Source organism: Centropristis striata, chromosome 20, assembly GCF_030273125.1.
Source record: "Centropristis striata isolate RG_2023a ecotype Rhode Island chromosome 20, C.striata_1.0, whole genome shotgun sequence".
In the NCBI taxonomy this organism is placed as follows: domain Eukaryota; kingdom Metazoa; phylum Chordata; class Actinopteri; order Perciformes; family Serranidae; genus Centropristis; species Centropristis striata.
In genome coordinates, this window is record NC_081536.1 from 10,659,643 (window position 1) to 10,679,312 (window position 19,670).

The 19,670-nt window shown below is 38.4% G+C and overlaps 1 protein-coding gene and 1 long non-coding RNA gene across 9 annotated transcripts in view; one reads left to right on the plus strand and one right to left on the minus strand.

Annotated features, from left to right (window-relative positions):
• adgrb3 (adhesion G protein-coupled receptor B3) overlaps positions 1-19,670 on the minus strand; it is a 133,180-nt gene that overhangs the window by 87,120 nt on the left and 26,390 nt on the right. The gene's annotated exons all lie outside the window — the stretch shown is intronic.
• LOC131993878 (uncharacterized) overlaps positions 1-19,670 on the plus strand; it is a 39,944-nt gene that overhangs the window by 13,858 nt on the left and 6,416 nt on the right. Inside the window, exons 4-5 of one of the 2 annotated variants that reach the window (XR_009396355.1) lie at positions 3,880-3,956; positions 4,841-5,022. This is a non-coding gene — a long non-coding RNA (uncharacterized LOC131993878). Of the gene's footprint in view, positions 1-3,879; positions 3,957-4,840; positions 5,023-19,670 lie in introns of those variants that run through there. The other variant, XR_009396356.1, reaches the window with a different exon arrangement.

The window sequence follows — 19,670 nt, forward strand, 5'->3', positions numbered from 1 at the left end:
TCCTGTTATTCAACAATCTTTGAATGAGCACAAATTTAATTATACCAATTGACGTGATAATCTCTAATAACCTTTCACATTAATGTTTTTTTAACCTGCTATACAACTACCTACTCAATGAGAGGAGTTTTCATACCTCAACAAAAACATTATTTTTGTGAAACATTAAGGTGAAAGAAATTTAAAAAACAATAAAATATGTGATTGAAAAAATGATTGGTCCACAGTCTACTTTTTAGTGAGATGCCTCGGAGAATAAATAGAGGAAAAGCCTCTCTTGAATCTTTGCAGCTCAGTCTGTTTCTCTTCCCACTCAAGATGACAAATCATACATGTGCATGGCGGCCGTTGAAGTCCGACCTCGAATAACCAACACAACTTTTAGCTCACTGCAGGATTGATGCAACATAACAGATAAACATCGGCCACTGCCATTTGTGAATGTCATCTTATGTGCAGGGAGGCTGACTGCAGTCAACAAGAAGGATATCAGCATTTTAGATATATTGGAGTCATAAAATAAAATGGAAATATATTTAGACATTAAAACAATATACAGAATTATACTAAAGGCAATAGTCTTTAAAAAAATTGTAAAAGTGACCACATGCAAAAAAAAGTTGCATTTCAATTTAACGGTCTACAAATTCTTGTTTATACCAACAGCGTCTGTTAATTTATTTGTTTCCTGGAGGTATTGAAACCTAAACATCAATGCAGAAAAATGATCAAAGCCTGTTCTGGTTGATTATAGACTTTTCACTACAAACAAAACAAACGAACAAAAAACAACAACAAGAATATTACAATAGACAGAGAAATGAACATCATAAAACAAAACCATATTCCAGAGGAAAGCAAAAAGAAAATCAGCCATTATGTTTTACGGTCGAATACATAAAAAAACACAATACATAATAAAAAACATCAAAAATACATTTATTCATAAGTAAAATACAGATTTTACTTCTATGTTTTATTCCAACATTTTAGAGGCAGGACAGTACATTTTTTTTTCATTTTTTTTTTTTCAAAATAAGTATCACTGTTTAAGATAAAACTGTGAATAACTACTTTTCAATGTCAAAAAACAAGAATAAATATGATGATGACGGTGATGACGTAATGAAGATGTATCATATTTTAGTTAATTAACACACTCCCACATCCAAAGCAGGACTTTTTAAACCTTAAAATCCGACTACCAATTAGAAACAAGCTTATAAATCTTCACAAATGCCCTCAGTGTATCTTCTTACAGCCATTATACAAACCCTTCACTTTTTGTGGGACCATATGCTTGAGCCAATCTAAAAAACTCAATTAGTCCTTCATTAAGAAAATGAGGGGGTTGCACGGAATCAGATACAAATTACGAATTGTCCTCTGAGACGTACAATTATCCATCATATTCCTTCTGCCATCTGTTTGCTTCCTGTTGACTCTCCTAATGACTTAGATTGAAGCCAAATTAGAATTCTGTGCAACTGCCACTGCACCTCATTGAAAAGTCATGTGAACTCTCCTAAAAATGGAGCAAGTGTGGTGAGACAAGCACTCAGAATACAGTCTGTTGTAAGCAGAGAGGATATATTCTGTATTACTAATGTGTAGGCAAATGAGAGGCTACTGGAGATTGCATTGATAATTTACAGCATAATGCACAAGGTTATTGAGCAGTACCTCCCAAAGCAACCTAGATGGAGCTCTGACGTTATCAAAGCACTGCATCAAGAAGCCCTGTTGCTGGGTGCCGTGAGCAGATCATTCCCCCTCTTTTCCCGTACACTTCAGGGAACAGGCCACAGCAGTCCGACTTCAAATCATTTCCACTCATCCAAACACGTATAAATTGTATGAATCTATCAAAAGCTGCACAGTTTAACTGCATATTCCACAGTCTAATGCTACAATAATCTGCCATCACAAGAATCAGAAGCATCATCCACAATACTGTGGTTGTAAAACAAAATGCTTGCTTATCACTGTCCGGAGAGTAGGCTTCATTTTGGTTTAAATAAGAGGGTGAGGAAATAGAAAAACAACAACAAATGAAGACACTCATTTCCTTGTCATCTATTTCGGGGTTTTTTTTTTCACAAAGATGTACCCCTCTGCATGATAATGTGAGCAATGTGTCGTGCCTTCAGTTCAGCTGCATGATGCTATCAGAAAATGGGTCCGCCTATGGAGCATTTTAAAGTGAAAGCAATGCCAAGATTGCAGCTTATAACTTGCAAAATCACCAGCCTTTTTCAAAAAGCGACGCTGCTGAACCACCCGTGACTAAAAGTGGGGCTGCTGCAGGGACACAACTGAAAGGACTACTGTGCAGCGACAGAAACAAGGATGGAAGCGGATTACTAATGAAACCATTTCAGAAAGAGAAGTCAGGTTACATGAATAGTATAGAAACTGCACATTGCACGCTGTATGCGATGCTGGGGCCGGCTCAAATCTGGGACACTAGTCAGTTGCTTAAAGCGTTTCATCAAATATTCCCTTGTAAGTTTTGGCCAATCGCCTCAAAACAAGATATTTTTTTATTATTTTTTGACCAGCAGGATATGATCTTTATAGATTCTTTTAAATTATTCATAATTATCTTTTGGGGTACTACAATGCTCATGCTAAGAGACATTAAAAAAAGCTATAGAAGCAGCTCTTGGCATCACTATAGAACACACAACCCCAGTAGATGACCTGGCAGTCACACACACTGCCAAGCTCAATGCTGCCATGCCAAGCAATGCATCTGTCAAGTGAGAAACATGACACATTTTTTAGCACCTTTGCGTCTGCAGCCAATTTTCAAAGAGCATACCTTGTCCTTTTCTAAGCCATTTTGCTTGGCATACCAAGTAGTGACCTTCCATTTAATAGAGTCATGGTTTGCCGTCCATGGAATTTCCTCGCTAATAAAAGGAAAATGATACACCTAAGAAATTAAAAGAGCAAAACACAATATGGACTCCGTAACCATGGAGGCAAATGTGGTTGGATGACCATATTTCGTAGCGAGATAAATCATTTCCAACAGCCCCTAATGAGACTTTCATAATTCATGCTGTCAGCTTTTCCACAGCACCAATCACGTCTGATCCTTTTGCAGTGGTAAAACCCACTGCTTCAGACTGCCACCCTGCATCTATCAGCACAGGGAACATTGTGTCATATGCAAGTTAGTCATGAGGAAGATGCCTGCAACATGCCCTGTCTTCGCTCATTGGCTAAGCTCATGTTAAAGCAAATGCACTCTCCAAAATAATTACAAGGACACAGCGGCGATGCTGAAATGTCCTCAGACAAGAGCACAACAGCAGCGCAAAAGGATTTTTATTTAATGGATTCTGACGCCAAGTCTGGGAACATGAGAACCGTCACGGTTATTCCAAGTTTCAAAGCCATGCATGGCTGCTCGGGATTGTAATTACTGTGTTTGTGTAACATTCAGAGTGTGGGCTGCACAAATTCAACTTGATTATTCCCCATTCAAAAGAATTTTTAATTTGGTTTAATCTTAAAGCAAATATGTTTGGCAATTTCCACAAAATGATCATTTGTTTGTGGTCAGTTTTAAAATGAAGCTCTCTAGTCAAACATAACCAGATGACCAACAGCTTTGGCTTCAAGTCTAAACACAAAATACAATATTGCTTGCTTTTGGTTTAAAGGGGCAGTCCACTTCAAAATCAAAGCTACATGTTTTTTCTCTTACCTGTGGTGCTATTTACTAATCTTATTTTTTTTAGTGTGGTTTGCTGAATGTTGGAGATATCTGCCTTAGAGTTGTCTGCTGTCTCTTGAATATAATGGGACTAGATTCCACTTTTCTCAAAGTGCCAAAAAAAAATACTCAACACTAATGTCTCTTTCCAGAAACCATAACCCGGACACTCAAGAAAATGACCCTCAAGACATTGTGAGAAGTTTCACGGAGGAACAGGAACACTCAGGTAAGAGGTCTTACAGGTAAGAGTAAAAAAAAATACTTTTTTTTTTATTTGAGGGTGAATTGTCCCTTTTCACATAGCATGGCTAGCACTATAAGTCATTTTTATTACCAGGCATGCATTAATAAAATCAGAGGTGAACTCCCACGACTGTTTATTTTAAACCAAGGTGGAAGTCCTCTAACCTGTGGTGTTTTCTATTCTTTATTTAGACTGTTTTTAGTGTTGAGGGAGGAAGCAAATTAGAAACACAGGAGAGAAAACTCAGCAGGGATTCAGTCCCAGGACAAGGAGGGCATTTAGTTCGAGAGGCAGGGGAGTTAACTACTTGATGATCTCTGAAAGCCCAGAATATTCCAGACACAAACACAATTCACAGTGTGTCTATGTACCAGGTCAAGTCTGCCTTATGTAAAATGAAAAGTGCCTTTTTTTCTCACTAAAACCCATCACATTGGAAAGGTTCAACTAAAAAATGGCATCTAAACTGAACTGCTGGGTGCACTTTTCAAGTTGAATCTTATTTTTAAAACTTTTGCCACCCTTTATCAAAGAGATGCTAAGTACTGTTAAATTAATAGGGCAAAAAAAGGCATTATCTTAATTTTAAATTATGCTGAATAGTGCTGTTGAAATTATGCTGAGTCCTTGTGGATGATAATTGTAATTTCAGCAGGGCAAAGTAATTGTGTGAAATAGGAAAAGGAAGGGCAGATTAAAAAAAATGAATAATCAGTTCATGTTGTTTTTATTTTTGAATCCTAAAAGAGGTCCAGGGTTTTTATCCACTAGAAGCCTTTGGAATCATTCTTTATAATGACTGATGAAAGCGGAGAGTACACAAAAAGGAAAACATGCTCATTAATTTGCACGTTTGTCATTTTCAGGCCTTTTCTTCTCGACTATATAAAGGCCAGGGTGCCAGCCACATGCAACTTGGTTTGTCTGTGTACAAACAGCCGTGTTGCCGATGGTGGTGGGAGATAAAACAAAAAACATCAGTGTTCTGGGTGAAAGCGGCATTCATTCATCAAAAGAGAAAAAAAGAATAAACACCAGTGAAGTTGCTCCTTTTTTCTTGTTTGTCAATGTGACACTAACAAAGATGTTTCCTGTAGTCTGCTATATTTTTCTGGACATGATCCGGATGATCAAACGCATCATTTACACACAGATTATAAGGGAAATTAAGTAACTGTGATTCCATAAACAAAATATTGCCTCAGTGGGGGTACTTTACTTTGATACGGTTGCAGTGCACTGTAGCCATTTCAGAGTAAACAACCATGTGAATAAATAGATGAACATGCACGAGAAGTAATAAATCAAAATTTGAATGAAAACAAACTGCCGGCAAACACCAGAAAGCAGTATTAATTAATGATGGCTGAACCTGCTGGCACTTTTTAAAAAATCATTTCCAACATTGCCCAGCTACGAACACAGCAAAATTAGAGCTTAAAGACTGCAGTTTATTGAAGTCATGTTGTGATTTGTGCATAATGAAGTTATTCCAACTTTCCAAATGATGTCTTGTTGCCATGTGGAGCTGCCAAAGAGCAAAGTTGCCCGCTGCAGCTTGAAATATACTGTAAACAAGAGTAAAAGAAATATGACTCAGTGGCTGGAAGCAGAAAATGTAATCAGTCCTTGACCAGAACACGACCTTGTAGCTTCGCAAAGGAGCACGGGGATATTTTAAATAAACTCTTCAACCAAAAGGGCACACGGAATTCTCATCAAGTGGCTTTCAAAAGGAAAAGTATGTATCTCAATCAAACAAAAAGGCCGTCTAACTTTGCATAGCCTGGATCAAATCCTAGATGGAGTATGAAATGACTAATCAGTGACAGCTCCTTGTTATATGCAGCAGCAGAGGCAGCCAAGAGTGACATTAGTATTGGAAATTAATTGTTTTTTAATGTGCACGTCTCCATCGTCCACCACCACATAGCCATGCACCATTACTGTGGTCAATTAGCCATTCAACATCTTACCGTCGGCCAATGTATGGAATTGATTACCACACCACAAGCTTTCCCTGCAGCCTACCATGTCCGGAATATTAAGTGCTAAGTAAAGAAAAAAAAAAGAAATGTTAAACTCAACAAAGTAAATTAAATCAGCTTGAACCTGAACATGACTGCTTAATCGTTTTCCAGCCAGAGGCCACTACCAAATGTGCATCAGAAACGGCTACAGACGTTTTTCACACATCCCTCCACATCTACACGACTCAGGTCTTTGCAGAGCTGGATGGTATAATTAGTGTGCAAAACAAGTGAAGTTCTAGATCTTATTATTAAAACTTCCATTTTCCTTCTTGGATATTGGAGGAAATAAAGCCCCTTCAAACCAGCTTCTGAGCCTTTTTGCCTGTGATGACATTAAGGATGATTGAAGTGCATTATCTGGGCACACAATGGCTGCTGTCCATTCAGCTGTGCTCTGCAGAGCGCTGAAATGGGAAGCCGGCAACACACTCACTGCAGAGGAACGTAGAGTTTTAAAGGTCCATGACACCCAAGCCCCCCAATAGCTTCGGCTGAATAGCCTGTCTGACCTATTGTCGGCGAGTTCACGTTATTGTCGATGTACCCGTCTGATACGCAGTCAAAGCTCTCACATCTTCTGCCTCTCGGCAAAAGTGCTCTGAGGCTTAAAAAAGGAGGTGATTTAAAACATATCCCTTTCTTCAATTCACTGATGGCACCAGGTGAAGCACTTAATTTGCAGAATCTGTCATGGCTATGGCAAGTGTTCTACCAATGTCTGCCAGTTTATTGGGATCTCGCTTGGATGAATACGACAAAATGTACTCACTGTGTTTAAATTAATCAAAGTGCTTGGAATGAGTCCTAATTCTGTGCCATACTCATGATGAATAATTACTGCTGTATACATGCATGAAATAATCAATACATACACCGCTGTCAGGCTTTAGCATCCGACGTTTCCTCCCATGAAGGCAGCCACTTGTTCATTCCGTGTTATTCACACAACAAACAAAGTGTGATGTGTTTGTGAGGCCGAATGACAAAACCATTTCCTTCCACTTCTCTTGCACTTCTGTGAGAGCAGCCTTAATGAGCTTTTCAATGCAAAAAATAAAAAAATAAATGGAGCCCCATGCATATATTTTTTTTCCCACTCTAATCAGCAAAGGAAAAAAAACTATCTTTCCATGCACTCTCTTGCTCTAATCTAATTAGAATTTATTAAACTAGGCAAAAGTTCAAGCACATCAATAGCTAAATTTCCCCCACACACAGTGTTAGCTACTTAGACAGTAAAAAAGGATAGCACACCAAATGGGCGAAGGAACCATTTTAGTCGTGACAATCCTTTCACCTCATTATGGCATTTAGAGGCACTGATGAATGCATATTTTCTATATTTTCTTCTGATTTTAAAACGAGCCGCACTGAATGGTCACATAAATCAACTATATTCAGCCAGTAATTGAATCTCCATGGACTTAGATGATATAAAAATAGAGGGTAATCAGAGGGCACAATGTACCATTCTTGTATTTACGGAATACTGTGCAAGACAAGAAATGGAACAGCAGGATAATCACTGGGTGATTTTTCTCCTTAAACACCGTCCATGATTGAAAAGGTAAAGTACATAAAAATAAAAAAATCTCTGCATTTGAACATGCACAGAGTAAAATGACATGCATAATATATAGAAAGAAAGGCTGGTGGATGGATGGCTGCAATTGGTAAAAAACATAATTTCAGACTGTCATTAGATTTGACATTCTCACCTGCTTTTAAATCATTATCGCATGGAAACCAAACACCTAAGTCAATGAGAGTAAAAAGAAAAAGGGATTTGTAATGTAAGTTCTGTTAACTTAATTTGCAGGTATGCTTGTTTTGCAGCTGCAGAAGCTGCATGATATATGTTGCAATATATATATATAAAATATGATGCATATGTATAGCCTATGTATTTTACCTTTAAATGTTCCATTGGGTTCAGCAGCAGCCTTATGAATACAATGTCAAGCTTTGTGAAATTTCTTATAACTTGCTGCATAAATAGGAACAATATGCATTTACAGTAGGTTAAGTCTATAAAATACAACACATTATATTTTCATATAGTATCCATAGGATTCTATACTACTACTGCCCTCTACTGGGGCTATAAAACCGGATTATCAAAGCAGAGAACATGTTTAAAAATGCATTATCTGTATTCCAGCATCAGGGGAATGCTGTCTTTGTGATTAAATAAACATGTTTTATGACAGGACACAAACAAAATGTGTCAGGATGAAAACTCAAATTCTAATATATAGGAAAGGAAAATCACGGATCACCTGACAAACTGTTTCAAGGTGCTTATTTATGACTCTCACAGTCCCTGGTGGGATTACAGTTTGTATTTGGGAACCTTTATGGTTGTTTGAAACCACTGTTTGTTTAGTCTTTACCTTCTCAACAATTCAATATCCAATCACACATGCCTGGAGACATTTGCGGCCTTGTCTTTCCCTTTTCTTTGCTCTAAAGGACCAGGAGTTCCTGCCCTTTTTGCCCAATATTTGATTGACATTTGTGCTAATAATGATGGAAAACTATTTTGGATCAACTTCAGCTTTAATCTATAGGTTGTTTATTCAATCAAAAGCATCAATAGTTGCTGCCGTCCTGGAATAATAAGCGTATAACATCCATGTCCCATTGTCCCGGAGAATAGATCTACATGGATGCTGCTATTTTGCTGTGCTTTTCTTTAAACTGAAATAATTGGCCAATTAACTGGATAATTGACCGACAGAGAAAAAAACAAACATTTTGCACCTATTTTTATATTCGATTTATCATTTAAGATAATTGTCAAACAAAATGCTAGACATTTGTTGGTTGCAGCTTCGCAAATGTCAATGAATTGATATAAAAAGATATTTATTCCAGTGTAGTTATCTGTTAATGTCATAAGACACCCTACACTTACTTTGTCAGTTCAGTTCAGTTGAGTTAGATATAACACAGCTCAGGACGTTGTGTCCAGAAAGGTCTCATAGAAAAGCATTTACATACTGTCAATTGCCATTGAGCCTCCAGCCTCAAGGGGGCAGTAGCACATTACAGCTTAGCGCACAATAATGAGACAGAGAAAATAGGAAACTGTTTTTATCGCAATAGTGAAACTGTAAAGCGAGAAAAATGTATAAAACTCACCAGTTTAAATCACATTCCATATTAAGGCTTAAAGTTACGTTATTAAGGGCATGGCTATTTGATTGACAAGTGGATGCCATCACAGGTGGTTAGCTGCTGAATTCTGCCCGCCTCAGCTCGACCCCACTCCACCTCTTTGGATTAGTTGGGAATTAGGAGGAGTTAAGCACTGCCAAGATGGCGACGGCCACCAAACTGAGATTTACAAATGCTCTTCAGGAACCTTTGACTTATGTCACGAAGACTACGTCCATTTTTTTTAATGCAGTCTATATTTGGATAAGTGACACACAGGTTAGATTTATGCTTTATCCGAAAGAGACTCGGTTTTGTATTTAAAAGATGGGGATAAACAGGCTGGTTTTGCAAATATATATCTTGCCACCCAACCTCCACTCAGCTTCGCTACAGGACCTTCCAGGACTGTCTCATCCACTGTGAGGGAGAAAGGGGCGAAGTTAAATATTTGTTGTATTCTGTAAGCACTGCAGTAATACATCAATCCAGCACACATTAGCAAGACTGCAGTACGGAGCAAGCAAGTATCACTCAATATAATATGAGTGAATGCCATTTGAGGCTATGGGTAAAGTGTCAGATTACAGACAGACATGACTGACTGATGATTGACTGACTGTCCAGCTGATCAATGTGTTCATACCTCACATTTATTGGTTGCTGGAAGCGCAGAATATTTCCCTGTACTCAGAACAGTAGCAATCACGTTGCTGTACTGATGATGCTGAAATCAAAGACGAGGATTGACAGAAGTCTGATACCTACAAAACGGAGCATCAGGAGCATGCAATCACCTCTCAGAGGAGGGACGGTTTCCACTGGCCCCGCACCTGAGTCTAAGATATCAGGAGGATTGTGTTAGCATGTAACACTTCTAGTGAGGTGTTGACAGCACTGGATATGGCCAAGACTTATGGGAGCTGTAGTAGTTTAATGCTGACTAAATACTGATTGTAATATGAATATAAAAATGTACAAACCATACACAACCATATGCTATGCTAGCATATTTTATTGCCATGTTTTTATCTGATACTTAATAAAACAAGCCCTACAATCCTAAAGCAGTTATACCATCTTATTTACAGTGTTGACTGGTATTGCAATTGCGATATAATTCCCAATATTGGAGAGAATAATCCTTTTGGCATAATTATTCTCATTTCCATTTTAAAAAAAGATCATGGTGGGGTTTTTTTTTTTTTTTTGCAAATATCTTCATCATCTAAATGGTATTTGTTCATTTTTTTTGTTGTTGTTGTTAATTGCCATAATTGTGCCTATTGTGGTTTGGGTTTTCTTTTTGTTCTTTGGGTTGTTGTTTTTTTTGCGATTTTCTTTTTGTGCGATTTATTGTGATTGCCATAACATTTATTTGCATAAAACTGACCAATGTATCTACTTTAGCTCTGTGCTTGACTAATCCTGTGAAGCATAACAGCAGCATATTTTAATAATCTTCAAATAAATGTCCTCTCCAAGTTTTAATCTGTTCTTGGCTTTACTCTATTTTCTTAACCCCCTATTTTATTACTTGGACTTAGATTTTATCGATAGTTGTTCCTTTACCTTGCTTTTATTTTGTTGTTGTTTTTAAATGTGGTATAAGAAAGTGACTTGACTTGACTACTTCACTATAGATATACTGTATGTACATTTTGGTAGCACATACCCAGGATGCAATGATATAAAATGCGTTTCTCCCCTTAAAGCACGTGCAGTAAATCACTTATACCAGACTGCATAGATTACACATAAAAGAACGATTCAAATTCATAATAAAGACTCCTTACATAACATTGATTCGTCTAGTCCCACAAGGCAAAATGTTATTGCTGTTGGGGTTCTGCCCATTAAAAAGCAACATATTTCCACTTAGTGTCTACAAAACCATTTTTCATGGCAACAATTAACATTCCCTGCTGTTAATTTTTAAGTGGAGTTCCTGAGGCAGACAAAAGTGACATTTAGACACACATCCATTTGCTGATAAGCTTTTGTGCCACCTGTAGCTGCGATAATACTGATGTCAGAAATTTTTGACAAAAATCAATTATTCGGGCAAATACAACAATCTTTAAACATTAAATAAAGCCCATCCCTTTTAAGACAGATACTTATCAGCACCTGCCAGGCATAAAAGCTTTACTATGACTGGTAGGATTTCAGGCACAACCCTGATTCCATTCTTAATTTGATGCATTTTGTTTTTTAGCATCCCAACCTTTTTTTTGGAATCAGGTTTGAAAGGTTTGTTTCCCATAACAACTAACTAACAGAGAAACTGTCACAAAATTACAGACAAAAAAGACCCGACATCCAAAAAAATGTCTTCCTTCCTCCTGGAACTATTTGTTTTGTGATTACAGATTCATCTCTATTTATACCACTAATGAAAATATTCAAAGCAAATAATGGCATTTCTTGATTCTGCCTCTCTCTGCAGTGGGAATAATAACTTGTAATAAACAGGGTATATGTAGCTTTTTATTTAATACGTACTGACATGTAAATAGCTTAAATTAACGAGCCCAGACACATTCTCCATGATTATATTTATAAGTTAATGCAAAATGCAATACATTCATTTGAAGTTGGAGCAATCAGCGATTCCGGTGTCTCTAGGCACCCTACAGAGACAGGAGACTGGATTCATTATCTGACATTCTCAATAATTCATTACAAATGAGCCCTTCCTGTTTCTCCTTGTTTTAATGTCTCGGTCAACCGTGGCTTGGCAGCTTGCATTCAGTGACCTCCTCCATGATCAACTTGTGATTAACTTAGACCCCACGCCTTGTGAAAACCAGAATTCTTAGCACACACCAAAAGAATCATGCTTTCCTCCACATCTTAAGCATTTGACACATGCAGGGGATGGAAGTAACTTCCAAGGGGAATCTCACAAGAGCAGAAATCAGTAGGAGATTTTCTCTCATTATCTTCGATAGCAGGCTGCACTGTTATTCAAGGCTGCAGCTTCACCCCTCACTTTTTCTTTTCACTCGTTCTTTGACTGGTCTTCCTGTTGCCTCGGAGAACTGGACAATTAATGACATTCCCACCCCCGTCTTAAAAAAGTACACTAAACTTTTAATTGTAAGGTACTGTGCATGACAGTGGGCTTACATGAACATTATAGAAAGAATCAGTCAATGCAGTACTCATTTCAAAAAGCAATATACATCACTACATCTATAAAGTGCATCTATTGAGGGTCAACCTACGCTCGCATCCAATTTCACTGAAACAACTGAGAGAGCTTTATGTGCAGTATTTAATGCTCACAGGGTTCACTTCTTTGAACCATTAAAACACCATTAATTTTGAGTTGAATAAAAAATGTAAAACACTAAACTCAAATATGTTCTGTTATTGTCATTTACGTGTATAATATGATGACAGATACATGGTAAATGAGTGGACTCTCGAGCACATCTCAGTAAACAATCAATTATTTTCTATACTAAATATGACATTGATAACACAATGCAACAGTCTCCTCTGAGACTACTTAGGATAAATAAGTCATTAAGAAGCAAATTAGTTTGTAGATATTGCAGGTAGTATTTACTGCTTTATTCATGCATGTCATTGATTTGTTAAGAAGGCAAGTGTTTGATCATTAAGAGAAGCAGCAGGATAGAAAGAAGAATAGGAAGAAATTGACACAATATCAGCACCATCGCTAATAATGCCAATACTTGAATTAACATGGTCCTTAAGCATGGAGGAATGATTTGGTGTATAAAGCCTTTATAACCATGCTAGCGGGTTGGCGGCTCGGTAGTTCCGTTGGTCAACCACTTTGAAATATCTGAACAACTGTTGAATGGATTGACATGAAATCTTGTACAGGTCCTATTGACTATGGCTATCCACTTGTTTTATCGTTGGTGCTGCCAGCAGGTTAAACTTTTCATGTGTCTTTTAAAATATCTCAACATTTACTTAATGGATGATTCACATTGGATTTGTCCAATACTGGATAATGACCAAATACCTGCACTGTTAATCCCAAGTAGACATCAGTATATTAACATTGAGAGCATCATGGCATGCCGAAATTGTCTTAAGGCCTTGTGTTATACCCGACACAAAGTGGTGCTTAGTGCAGCACAACTGTCATTGCTAGTTTTAGATTAACACAGTGGTAATTTTCCCTTCCCGACACCCTTGTTGTGTAAACAGCAAATGTAGTTGCATCCATGGACATGTTGTGTGGTCAGGCACATGGTTTGCCCATTGCTATCTTGAGGCAGCCGAAAGCAATTGCACCGTTGACCTGCAAAAATAATGCTCTTAAGTCAATGTTGCAGTATTTTTTATGCTATTTAAAGCAGAAAATTCAGTTTAGTCCACGCATGACATGGTTATATCATGTGAACAAGGCCCTCAGTTATGTTACTAGTTATATCTTCGGTTTGATTCAGCTGATTATGATTTACGATCATTTTAAAATGGGCCAATAAAGAACTAAAAAACTATTCATCTCACTATCTTATGATTACAAAGAGAGCTGTTTCCAAAATTCCCAGACCTTTTTGCATTTACATGATGCTTTCTTATCCCCCCCTCTCTTGCCTCTAACCCCACTAGAGTCACGCCTTCTTTCTATTCAGCAGCATCTCTGAGCGAGCAAGGGGAGGGCAAAGGAGACCGCAATGCCACAAGCAGCACATAGTGTGGCTTCTGGAGTTAGAACAAGAGGACTTTTGTTTGCTAACTCAGTGGGGTTCAGTGCTCTGATGTCTGCTAGAGTATCTTCTGTCCCGGAAAATAGCTATGTTTATTAATGTGAGCTAACGAACGAGCAATACTGTTGCCACTTTCACTTCCATTTGAAATCCGAGTAAATTACATGAAGGACTAAAAGCACAGCCAAGTGATAGTTTTGTGAGTCTTCCTGACTCTGACACGCTGCACTCATTTCAATCCTGTGGGTCAGGGACGAGGCACATCTCCGGTTTGTTTGTGTGATATTGAGCTGGGTCAGTTCAGATGGTCTCAAATGTGTCAGATGGGTACAAGTCCAAAATGAGCTAACCCGCATATTACTTATAAAACGGCTCCTTAATTAAATCGGAAAAAGGCAGAGAAGTGAATCGCATGCCTAGCTTCTTGTTACCAAGCAACCAAGTCAAACCAGTGTGCATACCACTCGGCCCATATTAAAGGCAGGATGAGGGGGAATTTGGGGTCCCTGTCCGTTTTCAAGCCCTGTTTTTGGATATACCACGGTAAAGGACAAAGCGGTAGGAATGTGGACAGCAAATCAAGTCTAAGTGGGGTGTTTGAAATTCCTTTAATGAGAACTTGGCTCATTTAGAGGCATTATTGAGACTCCCAAGTTGATGTGACTTGAATCCAAAGCAGTTGGCCAGTGGTGATGGTGAGGGCAATAAATTCTCTGCAAGGTTTTAAAACAGGCGAAAAGAGGAAGGGAGTGAGAGGCAAACGGGGGGAAGATATTTGAGCTATTTTAAGTTTCGCTGTAATAAGGACAAAGCCACAAAAGAGGATAAGAAATATGAAAAATATCTATTTGTTTCATTGTCTTTTTTTCTTTCTGAAATCAGGGATATGAATCAAGGAACCGGGACCTAAAAACAGCCATTTATCAGTGTGTGCATATAGAAAGATGGATGACATCCTGAAAAATATTGACTACTACCTTATAAAATAGCTGTAAAATGTGCTAATTCAGGCAATATGCATAGAAAGTTTTTGGAAACTAGAAGAAGTAGCAGCACAAAGCATCTGTATTGCATTCATCTATAATTTTAAATCTCTACAGTGGTTAATTAAAATTAATTTTGCATGGCACAGTATAGCTTATCACTTCTGAACACAGATTCTAAAAGCCCTGACTCATGCAGTATTATAAGCACAGTGTTTAAAAGTACACAGCTGTCCTATTATGTGTATGAAAGTGGGCAGAGTGCATCCGCCCCTACCAAGCCATCCACACTCACAACAAATATCCATCCTGTGTTTGTGGGCTTCTGCCTGTGTGTCAAGTTCATTTCAGTTCAGCAGAGGGCGGGAAGCGCACGACAGTACCACCCACCTTTTTATGGCACTTGACAGGCCTCTGCATGACAGATAACTGAGACACAAAATGCATTTGAATAATGCAGGCGTTCTCTGCGTGCTGCAATGCCGAAGCTGAGGTGGCGGTCCAAAATGCACGTGGACAGACGGATCCAACTAGTGCTCCGACACCTGCCTGGCTACCCCGCGATGAAATAGGCTTTTAATGGGAGCTACTTTCGCTGTTTCACATCTTTTAGAGGCCATGCAAGTGTCTGCAATGCTCTTTACTAACAATGGAACAAAGGGAAAGTGCCGATTTTAAATGTTAGATTATTCAAAATTCAGATGAACAGTGAGGTCACTGAAGCTGTCTGAGGTGACTGTTCCCTTGTTAACTAGCCTATTTTTTTGTCTTTTTATCTATTCTTATCGAAAGAGCAGTTGTGCCCCCACTGTTTCTCTTATTTATTTTTGGACCGAGCACCTGCCTCCTCTTAATTCTGCACGCATACCTAGGTGGGTGGATGGAGGTTGGAGCAATCACAGCGTATTGAACACTGCCACTGTCCTTTTAAACAGAACGCGGATACACACATCAGGAGAAAAACATTTCACCAGCTCAAGGTTTTTTTATACATTTGCCTACTATAAAGACCACCTTCATTAAAACCATCTCACTCTAAAGGGATGAGCCGTCAAAGGCTTTGCAGATCACCCAAAACCCTCACCATGCCATTAATCTAAATTAATGCTCTGACAAATATGTCATAATATTGGGTGTGAAATATGATAAATGCTTGCTTCAGCTCATCCATAATTGAGTCTCTTTAGCAGAATGGCGAAATTTCAAATTGCAGACCCGGCATGGCCCCTGAAAGCAACAAAGGTGACCTTATGCTTTTGCTCTAAACAACCTACTAATAATGGAGAGTGCAGCTGATGACAATACAGTGGGTGTGAGCCACATACAGATTTAAACCTGAATCAATGTTCTAAATTTACTTGTGCAATAGGTAATTCTTCCTGCATAGCTCATTAAATCAGAATAACACTGTAATTATATCAAAACATTTATGTTATATATATATATAAGAGGAAAATATATTGAGCTTTGTTTTCTATTAGGACTTTAATGAGCTATGACTACACTTACTGTACACAGAACCGACTCACAGACCAAACAGCAGCATGCATTATCATGGCCCAAATAATTTTGTCAACAAATTACTGGTTTAATGGTGCAAGAGTTAACAGATCTGCACTCAATACAGTATTTGAAGAAAGTGCATGAATATTTTTATGGCAATCATATCTGCTCAGAATACATTTAAAATGTGTTTTTGAGCCAAATTCTTAGAGGAGAAGTGGGTATATTTTGTTGTTCAGAGGGGACATTAAAGATATGAGAATATAAATTGGGTCTGACGCCTTTCGGTGAGAGAAGAATTCTTCCAGCGTCGTGTGGATAAATATTCCTGCTCTCGCCAGCATCTGACAACATCACTGTTCTGCAGGAGGCATACTGAAAAATGGAAATGCATGCAGTCTGTGTTTTTATCTCGTGCAAGCAACTATGAAATTTCAAAAGAAATCTCTCAGCTGCACGATACTTGCCTAACCGGTTCATTATATCTGTTTTCTCAGTTGTCTTCCAAGGTAAATGACATAAGGTATTGTACGGCCCCAGGTGCCAACCCCTAACTAGACTAGGAGGCACATTCACTTCATTCACTGGCCTTCCTGGTAATGAGGTGGAAGAGAGTGTCAGCCTATGGCCAGCTGGGAGGCACAGTCCACTGGTGAGTCAGACGAAGTGTAATAGGCAAAGCCAAGACATGAAGGGAGACTGCTGCAGTCAGACTGATGTCACAAGAGCTGGAGGACAAGCTAATAATAGGACATGTTTATGAAAATATCAAAATATAACATGCCATGGGGTGTCCTGGTTGCTCAGCAAGCGGGGGACATGCAGTGTACTGTGATTTTCAATCTGGCTCACAACCCCTTTTTTATACTTAAATCCTCTCCCTGCGTCTTTTCTGTCACTTATATGAACCAACGGGCCATACATATAAATTTAATGTCAGAAAATATTAATTTTCACATCAATATTCATGCTTGAAAATTAAGTAAATGGATTTTTAGATTGTAGTTATGGAGTAGATGATATGTTGGATGGCAACGGGTGTTTGCTGCTACTGTTACCTGTTTCCATGGAGGCGGATATTGATCTCTTAACATTTTTAATGAGACATGTTTGTAGCTTCTCTGATCAACAAACTCAAGAAGCTTGTGTGACTTCAAGAGCAGCAAAATACTTTAAACCGGGGTTCCTTCAGCTTCTTAAGAAAAAAAATCTAAAATTACTCCACCCTAAATACATCTTTTCTTGCTTTATACTTTGTTTCCCTCTTTCCTTTTACACTCCATAAGTCACTTTCGCCTTGGCACCACTCATAATTAATATGGCCACTAGAGGGCAACGTTAACTACAAACGTAAAAGTGGGTCGTAAGAAGGTGTGACAAACGACACATGGAGTCATATTTGGGGTTGGACGTCTCAGGAGATCCGGATAACCACTCTCATATTTTGTTTCTAGCCAGAATACTCAGAGCAGAGGATCCACTGTCCGCTAGCTAGACAAAGTGGCTCTTTAACCAAGATGTTGCAGCACTGCTGAAACCAAGACAAGTCAAAGCGTACGAGAAAAAACTTTCATTCTGAGTGGAATTGAAAAAATCTTGAGTCTACCATGCCTAAAGCTGTAGGATCCCAGTGTTAGATCCAGCATGTTGTCTCGTGCTGATAACAACCTGCCTACAGTATAGTACAATGCAGTACAGCATGCAGGTTTCACACACATTTGTTTCCACAGTAATAGACCAATTAATCAACTCGGACAACATCTACGCCATCATGAGCCAGCAAATAGCATCAGGATGGGATGGGAAAAGAAATTACATGTGATGAAGCTGCAGCTGCACTGTGTCTAAACGGTTGTATCGTCACACTCTGGACATTTGAGAAAGAGAATATATCTAAAGGAAGAGAAATGTAACACTGTTTGAGATAGATCTTTAGCAAGACCATTGGCTTGTTATTTTTCATCATTAATCTGCTTTTGGGAACTAGTGTTAAAATATGTGGCTTTATTATTTAGAGCTTTGATCTGGTTTTCTCTCCCACTCCCACAGTCTTGCTGTGTAGACTTTAAAGGGCAAACTTTCCCCTGCTCTTGTCTATGAGCTGATTTTTGGCTGTTTCTAACAGAGCGAGCCTATAGGGATGATCAGAACTAGTACAAGCATAACAAGCACTGAAATCCAGCTCCGATGGGGGGTACGTTTAACTCAAATGGGGACATAATGTAATGTACCAATGCACATGAGCAAATGTACTTTAAGTTTGCCGTTTAAAACCTTTCATGAAAACCTGATTTTTGGGCATATTGCAATTTATTACCATGAAAAAATGTAAATGAATTTGACAGGCAGAACTATTTCCTTAGACCCTGCTGATTCTGACATTTTGTGAATCATGGAAAATCTACTGTATGTTACTGTGTTCATCCACAATTGCACAATTTCTAATACATCCCCAATTCCAAAAACATTTGGACGTATGATTATTTGCTAATCCTTTTTGACATATATTCAATTGAAAACTGGACAAAGACAGTACATTTTTATAACTGATTTTGTTTTTTCAGATATGAGTTTTACATTTTGAATCTGATGCATTCTGTTTTATGTTTCACACGGCGTCCAATTCTTTTGGAATCAGGGTTTTAATTATCAGCAGGAAACTGATGTAAAAAAGCACTGGATTTAGTTTGGAAATTTATGGTACAGCCTTTAGCAATAAGTGCTGGGATTTTATTGATTGTGTGGAAAAAAAGAGTACTGTGGCTTTTTAGTTGAATTACAGCACAAATTAGTTCTGTGTTTTCAGTGAAGCTGGTGGTCCCCTGATGGTCTCAATGTGAACAGACACGCTTGTGATTTTGGCCAAAAATCAAGAAAACAGGTTGTATTAATTACTCTACTGTGCTTTGTACGATCACGTCCACACTGCATCCAATTTCCACAGTTTAAAATGTAAATAAATGTAGCACTTCTCCATAGAAATTCAATTTACATTTTCAAATCTCATGAGAAAACGGAGTACTAACGTACCAAGGTAGTGACAGATTTGTGTGGGTGTTTACTCTGTCGAAGCCAACACTGACATTATCTGATGGGTGGCGTTTATTTTTCCTTGCCAGTCCGAGGTCTTGAATAATTAAATAGGATCGGCGTGCTCCTCTTTTTGTTAAAGAGTGGAGGTATTCTGACAGTCAGTGTTTGACAGGCTTTGCCCTACCCCGGAACGTGAGGGGCCTCCTAAACAAAGCCTCGGCTTTGTGCATTAAAAGCAGGGAGACACTGTCTAGACCAAATACCTCTTTCACACAAAGTTCAGCA